Source organism: Phoenix dactylifera, unplaced genomic scaffold (assembly GCF_009389715.1).
Source record: "Phoenix dactylifera cultivar Barhee BC4 unplaced genomic scaffold, palm_55x_up_171113_PBpolish2nd_filt_p 000420F, whole genome shotgun sequence".
Lineage (NCBI taxonomy): Eukaryota > Viridiplantae > Streptophyta > Magnoliopsida > Arecales > Arecaceae > Phoenix > Phoenix dactylifera.
Window position 1 is genome coordinate 284,844 of NW_024067858.1, and position 9,358 is coordinate 294,201.

Consider the following 9,358-nt stretch of genomic DNA (forward strand, 5'->3'; position numbering starts at 1 on the left):
ACTTGCACCTAAAAGAATTTGATGAAGTGTGTTCAACACTTCAATTTAATAATATCAATGAAGAGGTAGTGAAGCTTAAGTTATTTCCTTTTTATTTAAAGAAAAAAGCTAAGTCATGGTTACATTCTTTAAGACCTAGGACCATAGCTACCTGGCAAGAAATGACAAGAGAATTTTTAAAGAAATTCTTCCCAACACATAAAACAAATACACTTAGAAGAAATATCATGAACTTTGCACAAAAAGATGGAGAAACATTTTTTCAGTGTTGGGAAAGATTTAAGGACCTTCTGCTTGCTTGCCCACATCATGGATATGAAATTTGGAGGGTCATTAGTTTCTTTTATGATGGTTTGTCCTCCAATATGAGACAATTTGTAGAAATGATGTGTAATGGTGAATTTATGAATAAGGAACCAGAGGAAGCCTGGGACTATTTTGATCTGTTGGCAGAAAATGCACAAGCTTGGGATACAATAGATAAGAACGAGAAACCTAAAATACCGACTAATACTAAAGGAGGAATGTATCATGTTAAAGAAGAAAATGATGTAAATTTAAAGATTGCTAATCTAACTAGGAAGGTTGAAGCCATTGAATTAAGCAGAGCCAATACAGGAAAGGCACCTACTATAGATGAAAGTATTTGTGAAATCTGTGAGAGTAATGCACACTTAACCAAGGATTGTCCTACAATCCCCGCCTTCCAAGAAGTGTTGCATGATCAAGCGAATTTCACAAATGCTTATAAGAGACCATTTCCTGAAACATATAATCCTAACTGGCGAAACCATCCGAATTTTAGTTGGAGACATGGACCCACTGCCAATGAATCTCAAGGGAATTCCATACCCTATGTGCCACCCCATAAGAGATCCCTTGAAGATACTTTGCAAACCTTCATGCAAGGGCAGACTCAAATAAATCAGAATACAATGCAATCACTCCAAGAACTTAAAAATTCTGTAGGTAGAATTGAGGCTCAACTCAATGTTAGGGAAAAAGGAACATTTCCAGCCCAACCTCAATCTAACCCAAAGGGTCAACATGAGGTCCATGAAGCAAGTTCATCCCAACCTAGATTTGAACAAGCTAAGTCTATCACAACCCTTCGTAGCGGAAAAATAATTAACAAAGAAATTGCAATGAAGGATGACAAACCTGAAAAATCCATTGAGAAAAGGGATGAAAATAATACTGAACAAGATGATCCAATACCTCATCATAAGATAGTTGCTCCATTTTCTCAGCGCTTGCTTGCAGCTAAAAAGGGAATACCTGACCAAGAAATTCTGGAAATTTTTAAACAAGTAAAGATTAACATTCCTTTATTAGATGCCATTAAGCAGATCCCATTTTATGCCAAATTTTTAAAAGATCTTTGTACCATAAAGCGAAAGCTTTATGTACAAAAGAAAGCTTTTCTAACTGAACAGGTGAGTGCTATTCTCAAACACAACACCCCACCTAAATATAAAGATCCTAGTTGTCCTACCATATCTTGCATCATAGGAAACTTCAGGATACAACAATCCCTTCTGGATTTAGGTGCTAGTGTTAACTTACTGCCCTATTCAGTTTATGAACAGTTAGGACTTGGTGAACTAAAACCCACCAAGGTTACTCTCCAACTTGCCGATCGATCTATAAAGATACCAAGAGGAATAGTCGAGGATGTACTTGTCCAAATTGATAAATTCTACTTTCCAGTCGACTTCATAGTATTAGATACCCAGCCTGTCATGAACTGTACCACTCCAATACCTGTCATTCTAGGCCGCCCATTTCTAGCTACTTCCAATGCTTTGATTAACTGTCGAAATGGAATAATGAAAATGTCATTCGGGAATATGACTATAGATTTTAATATATTTAACATTTGTAAACAACCCGATAATGATAACGAAAATGATGAAATTCATGGAGTTAATCTGATTGATTCCATTGTAGAAGATGCTCTTGTCCCATCTCTTTCTTCTGATCCTTTAGAAACATGCCTAACTCATTTCGGAAATACAGATATCAACCAAAACTTTAGAGAAATCAGTGCTATATTAGATTCAGCTCCTTTGTTGGATACAGATAGATGGAAATCTCGTTTTGAAGAATTGCCCACACGCAACAATAGTCCTCTACCATCTAGTGTTCAAGCACCTAAACTTGAGCTAAAACCTTTGCCATCTGAGCTCAAGTACGCATACCTTGGTCAAGAAGAGACTTTTCCTGTGATCATATCATCCCAACTCGAACAAAGTCAAGAACTAAAATTATTGGAAATTCTCAAAGAGCATAAGGGAGCAATAGGGTGGACAATTGCTGATATCAAGGGAATTAGTCCCTCAATTTGCACTCATAGAATCCACTTAGAAGCTGATGCCAAACCTTCTCGTCAACCTCAACGTCGATTAAACCCAAACATGAAGGATGTGGTTAGAGCAGAAGTTCTGAAACTTCTGGATGCGGGTATGATCTACCCAATTTCAGATAGTAAATGGGTAAGTCCAACCCAAGTGGTCCCGAAAAAACCTGGTGTTACTGTAGTCAAAAATGCTAACAATGAATTAGTTCCAACTAGGGTCCCCACTAGTTGGCGTGTATGCATTGACTATAGGAAACTTAATTCTGTCACTAGGAAGGATCATTTTTCTCTACCTTTTATTGATCAAATTTTAGAAAGGTTAGCAGGTCATAAATATTATTGCTTTCTAGATGGCTATTCAGGTTACAACCAAATTGCAATTGATCCTGAAGATCAGGAAAAGACCACTTTTACATGTCCTTTTGGCACATTTGCTTACAAGAGAATGCCTTTTGGATTATGTAATGCTCCTGCAACCTTCCAAAGATGCATGCTCAGTATTTTCTCCGACATGTTTGAGCGCTTTTTGGAAGTCTTCATGGATGATTTTTCAGTTTTTGGCTCCTCTTTTGAAAACTGTGTGGACCATTTAAGACTAGTCTTAATTCGGTGTGAGGAGAAGAATCTAATCTTAAACTGGGAAAAGTGCCATTTCATGGTAACTAGGAGAATTGTTCTCGGGCATGTCATTTCATCTGAAGGAATTGAAGTAGACAAGGCTAAAATTGACTTAATTGCTAACTTACCCAACCCAAAAACTATCAAAGATATACGCTCATTTTTGGGTCATGCAGGATTTTATAGGAGATTCATTAAAGATTTTAGCTCAATATCTAAACCCTTATGTAATCTCCTTCAAAAGGAAACCCAATTTGTGTGGTCAGAAGAATGTCAAAAAGCTTTTGATAAACTCAAAAGCTTGCTGACCTCTGCTCCCATCATGCAACCACCTGACTGGTCACTTCCTTTTGAAATTATGTGTGATGCCAGTGAATATGCAGTTGGGGTAGTTCTAGGGCAAAGAAAAGAAAGAAAGCCTTATGTTATCTACTATGCAAGTAAGACTTTAAATAGTGCACAAAAGAATTACACCACTACGGAAAAGGAACTACTTGCCGTAGTATTTGCACTAGACAAATTTAGGTCTTACTTGATTGGATCCAAAATCATTATCTACACTGACCACGCTGCCCTTAAGTACCTTCTTTCAAAAAAGGATGCTAAGGCGCGTTTGCTTAGGTGGATCCTTCTGCTCCAAGAATTTTTTCTAGAAATAAGAGATAAAAAGGGGGTAGAAAATGTAGTAGCTGATCACTTGTCCCGTCTGACTCTTTCAGATTCCTTAGACAATTCACCCATAAAAGACACTTTCCCTGATGAGCAACTGTTTGAGATCACATCTTCACCCTGGTTTGCAGACATTGCAAATTTTTTAGTCACAGGTGAACTACCAAGTCATTGGAATAAACAAGACAAAAGAAAATTTTTGACTGAAATAAAAAATTTTTTTTGGGATGATCCTTATCTTTTCAAATACTGCCCAGACCAAATTATTAGGAGATGTGTACCTAATGACGAATTTATTAGTGTCATTTCCTTTTGTCATTCTGAAGCTTGCGGTGGTCATTTCTCTGGTAAGAAAACGGCTACAAAAATTTTACAGTGCGTTTTCTATTGGCCCACCTTGTTCAAAGATTCTCATAACTTTTGCAAAGCTTGCGAGCGTTGTCAAAAGTTAGGTGGGATAACTCGTAGGAATATGATGCCCCTCAACCCAATTTTAATTATCGAAATATTTGATTGTTGGGGAATAGATTTTATGGGTCCATTTCCTCCTTCATTCAGAAATTTGTACATCTTAGTAGCTGTAGATTATGTCTCCAAATGGATTGAGGCAATTCCTTGCAAACATAATGACCATAAAACTGTTTTAAAAATTTTTAAAAGAAAACATTCTTTCCAGATTTGGAACGCCTCGAGCCATCATCAGTGATGGGGGTTCACACTTCTGTAATAAGCCTTTTGAGGCTTTAATGCGAAAATATGGGATCACCCATAAAGTCGCCACCCCTTATCATCCACAGACAAGTGGACAAGTTGAAGTATCCAATCGATCAATTAAGAATATTCTGGAAAAAACGGTTAACCCAAATCGCAAAGACTGGTCTTTGCGTTTAACTGATGCACTTTGGGCATATCGTACTGCTTTTAAAAGTCCAATTGGAATGTCTCCGTACCGTCTTATTTTTGGTAAACCGTGTCACTTGCCTGTGGAATTGGAGCATAAGGCATACTGGGCTATTAAGAGATTTAATTTTGATTTGGATAAGGCTAGTTCACTACGCAAACTTCAACTTAATGAACTAGAGGAAATCAGGAATGAAGCATATGAGAATGCTCGAATTTATAAGAATAAAATGAAAGTCTTTCATGATAGAAATATTATGAGAAAAATATTTGAGCCTTCCCAGAAAGTTCTATTGTATAATTCAAGACTTCATTTATTTCCAGGAAAATTGAGATCTAGGTGGACTGGCCCATTTATAGTTAAAACTGTTTATCCGTATGGAACCGTTGAGATAGAGAATCCAAATACCGGTAATATTTTTAAAGTAAATGGCCAATGTTTGAAGTTATTTTTGGACAACTTTACCCCAGAAATTGAATCGACCAATCTGGGAGATCCTGTTTATCAGGATTGATCTCTATATCTGCTAGAGATCCTTTGTTTGTACATAATTTTTCTTTCTTTCATATGACAATTGGTGAGCAACAACAGTGTGCAGTCATTCTATCAGGTAAATTCTAACCTTCAGCCTTATTATCCTTCATACTATCATATTTAATGCATTCATGTTGCAACATTGGGGACAATGTTGAAATTAAGTTGGGGGGAGAGATTACTGTATTTTTCTATATATCATACTAATTGTCATATCTTTCAAAAAAAAAAAATTAAATAAATAAATAAAAATAATAATAATAATAATATATATATATATATATATAATAATAATAGTAATAATAATAACAAACATATATTTTGTTTCATTTAATTACCACTTTAATTTTTTTTCAAAGAATTAAATATGTGTAGCTATTAAGGCAAGGAGCGCATTATGACTTATCAGAGACCTATTACTAGATCCCCACATAAGTATTCAATGACAATAGGAAGGCCTCAGGAGTTCACTTATGTTACCTATTTGTTTGTTGACCTTATTCGCAAGAGAAGTACGAGTGTCCTTATCCTAAAGTTCATGTTTTGGTTTTCACATAAAGATAGAGCTTGAAATTCCCGGCTAGATCACCTGGGTGCCTTATGTTCTGACCTTGGTTGACCTATAGTCACAATACAGTCACGTTACATAAAAAAAGAAAAAAGAAAAAAAAAAGAGAGAAATAATACAGTTTGTCTTCACTGAGTAACCGGGCCTCTTGCCTACAAAGCAGCGAGTGTTCGCGTTAAAAGGTGAAAATGACTGAAATAAGTGACTAGTCTGACCTCGTGGCGTAGTCTGGTTCGAGTAATTAAGTCTGAGGGGTGTTTCACCTAATGCCTTGAGCCAACTGGATCAAGAGTCATTGACCCAAAGCTCGTTATATGGACCTTACTAGAGCCTAATGGAGTTAGATTGTTGTAGTCACTGTGTGAAAAAAAAGAAAAAAAAAATTTATTGAAATAAACATGAGTGGGTTAGTTAAATTAAAACCAAGTGACTTGTGGATGACTGGTTTGACTCCATTGTTTTAGAATTCTGTGTACCTGGGATGTCTAGTTGGGATTGATAGCTTCATTTTTATATGCGAACCATTCTGGACAAATAACATGTGATATTCGGAAAATTTAGTGGGTCGGAAGCTAACAAATGGTAGTTAACACTTGTGAATTTGAGTAGTGCACCTAGAACTCAAAGGGTACCCAATTGTGGTGGAGGTATAGGTATTCTGAGACGTCACATTTACATTTGCCTTAAGAGTTGCTATGTTTTAAAGTATCTTCTAACTTAAAAACGATGTTTGTGGGTAACATCACTGCAAACCCTCACGAGACAACACTCGTCCACTAGGGTAACCTAGGGGTTTAACGGCTTGTTGCACGTGCTAAGTGCAATCGTAATGCTCTACGAAAGTGAGTCTTTATTTTAATTCATGCATATTGATATATATATATTAATAAAATAAATAATACTTTTGCACCCTCATTTTATTATTTTCACACTAAATTGCTAGAGACTAGCAATAAGCTAGTTGGGGGGTGTGATGAGAGTACAAAAGTAAAATTTTCATATTATCTTAATTAGTATTATAGCTAATCTTTATTAATAAAATTAATTAATTAATGCTTTATCTGTGTCTGAGTGCATATAATTCAAAAAACCCTATAATGCTGGATTTTAGCCCAATGCACGGTAGTTCGAGCTCAACAAATCCTTAGCGTCTCATCTGAGCCTCACGTCGCCAGTCATCCGCATGCAATCCATATCACTGTAACCACATGTTTCAGCCAGCACAAATGCCCGCATCGTGGAGCTTCCTAGCATCATCAAAACCATCCATGTGGCTTTCCAAGCATCATGGCATCTCCTCCATGGAACCTAAATCAAATCCATGGAACCTAAATCAAACCCATGGAACCTAAATCAAACCCAAGGGACCTAAGCCAAACCGGCTCTTCAATTCAAGCCACATCTCATTCATGGTTTCGGATTCCCCTGTTTCAAGAATATTCAGCTGCATTCCTTTCTTCCCATCATTCATCTATACTCAAAACATCAACGGCAGCAAAGGAAAGAAGCCAAACCGTTTGCATTCCACTTCAGCAATCCCCCATCCGCTCGAGCACGCATCCGTGAACGTCCATGGCAGCATGAAACCAAGACGTTTCCCCTGTTTCCTCCCAGCTCATCCACGCGTTCCAGCAGACAAATCCTTAGCGATTCGACTTCCTTCATCCCGTATCTCAAGCAACCACGGATCATTTCCAAGCCATGAAGTCTTGCATTCAAATCTAACATCAATGTCTACAGTTGCTCAAATTCTGCAACGTTCCCAGCCGAGGAGTCCCAAGCCATGTCTCTTCCGCTCCCAGTTCCTAAGCGTCCACAACGCATCCTTCGGTCTTCCCAGCCACACTGCTGAAGGTGTCTATAAAAGGAACTCAAGAGAGAGGAGCAAAGGCCATCTAGTGGAGGTAGAACCAGCCGACGGGAGAGGAGGAAAGAAGGAGGAGAGGCTACGAAGCCAACATCCACATCTTTCTCAGCCGAGCGAGAGAGGACAAGAGGCCACGGAGGAGAGAAGGACACGGAGCAAGAGGGAGAGGCGACCAGGAAGCCAGCCATCTGCACCTCCTCTTCCGATCCATCTACTCAGCCGAGCGTGCGAAGGAAGAGGAGGCCAGCAGCCGTGACGGAAGAGGAAGGGAGCCAGCCGGGCGAGAGGAAGAGGAGAGCCCACGCGAGAGAGAAGAGAAAACAGAGTACTCTATTTTCTCAACCAAAGGAAACCAAAAAAAAAAGGAAAGAAAAAGGGATTTATGCTTATTTTATTTATTTTATGCTAATCCCTTTTATAAAAATGCTTGCATCTCATATGGATAGCTAAATCTCCTTTAGCTAAGGCTAGGGAAAAGCCTAGCATTTTCTTCATGTATTTTCTTTAATCATCAATGAGATTTTAATGTTTTTGATTTGATTTATGGTGCAGTAGATTTATAAGAATTATTTCAAACTTATATATTTTTTTGATTTGTTATTTCCTCCGGGTATAACAGATACTTAGAAATCCCTGTAGTTTAAAATAGAATTACTGTAATCCTGCCCATAAAACTAAATCTATTTTATTATGATTAATAGATGATTTTAAGAAAAGCATGATTAAGTGCTAGGCTGAATCCTAATGCCTTAGTTATATTTTTGTCAATCTGAATATTATTTAGCCTTTAGTTTTTGTTCACTGTCAAATCCCTGTGGATTCAATCTCGGACTCACCGAGAATATTACTTTGCTACACCCTATACTTGGGGTATCCTACGTTTAATTTCCCTTTTTAAAAGAGCAAGATTAAAGACGTAGCACCTTCATGTTGCCTCTGTAATTCATTGCTCATAGAGGCAAGTATGATACATTTGACAGTCACACTGTCATTTTTCCACATCTTATGTGTGTCAACCTCCTCTTCTGTAGCATCATCCCCTAGATCTCCAAGATCGGGGGTTTCAAGTATATAGAAAATTTTCTCCTGAGTGAGTACTATCTTTAAATTTCTCAACCAGTCCACATAGTTTGGTCCGGTCAACTTGTTGGCATCTAAGATGCCTCTTAGTGAAAGTGAAGAAGCCATTTAATAATTCTACATATGCAAAAACAAAACTAATATAAGCAGACCAATCATGATGACATGTTTGCAACTAGATAAGGACTTTAATCTAATTTGTCTCCTACTATTTTTATCGAATATCATAGCCCTCTCCTATGATAAATATGAAAATATAATTTTTCTTAGTAGGGTTGAGATCCTAATTCATCATAAAAAGCCTTGTGTTTACACAACAAACTCTTATGTGTTCAAAGGTAGGAAACTCTTTCCAATTGCATCTCATGCAATTCTCAACTTTACCTTGTCCTCTTAAAATACTTATTGCCTTGTGTTAGCACAACAAACAATAATATTTTAGTTAAGTCAAACTCTTCATTTTCATATAGTCATATTCGAATAATATTGCCCTTGTGGTTGCACAACAAGGCAATATATTAAAATATGCCATAAGCATCTTAATGCACCAAGACAGTATAACATCAGTCCCCATTGCAAATCTTATGTTAGCACAACAAACTAGCATGGATCTTGACATAATAATATCGAGGCATGAAGGAAGGCTATCAATAGTGTTATATCAATATTAAGCTTATCCATAATAGGCAATCAAACAATTGGCCAGGTAAGCAGGTGGGAGGCTCTCCTTACTTAGAGAGTAAGGTCCTAATTAGAGAACCA

General features: G+C 37.3%; 1 non-coding gene across 1 annotated transcript; it reads right to left on the reverse strand.

Annotated features, from left to right (window-relative positions):
• Nucleotides 1–209: 209 nt before the first annotated feature.
• On the reverse strand, nt 210–316 carry LOC120105997. The gene has a single exon (XR_005508247.1). It is a non-coding gene; the product is annotated as a small nucleolar RNA R71 (small nucleolar RNA).
• Between the last annotated feature and the right edge of the window lie 9,042 nt (nt 317–9,358).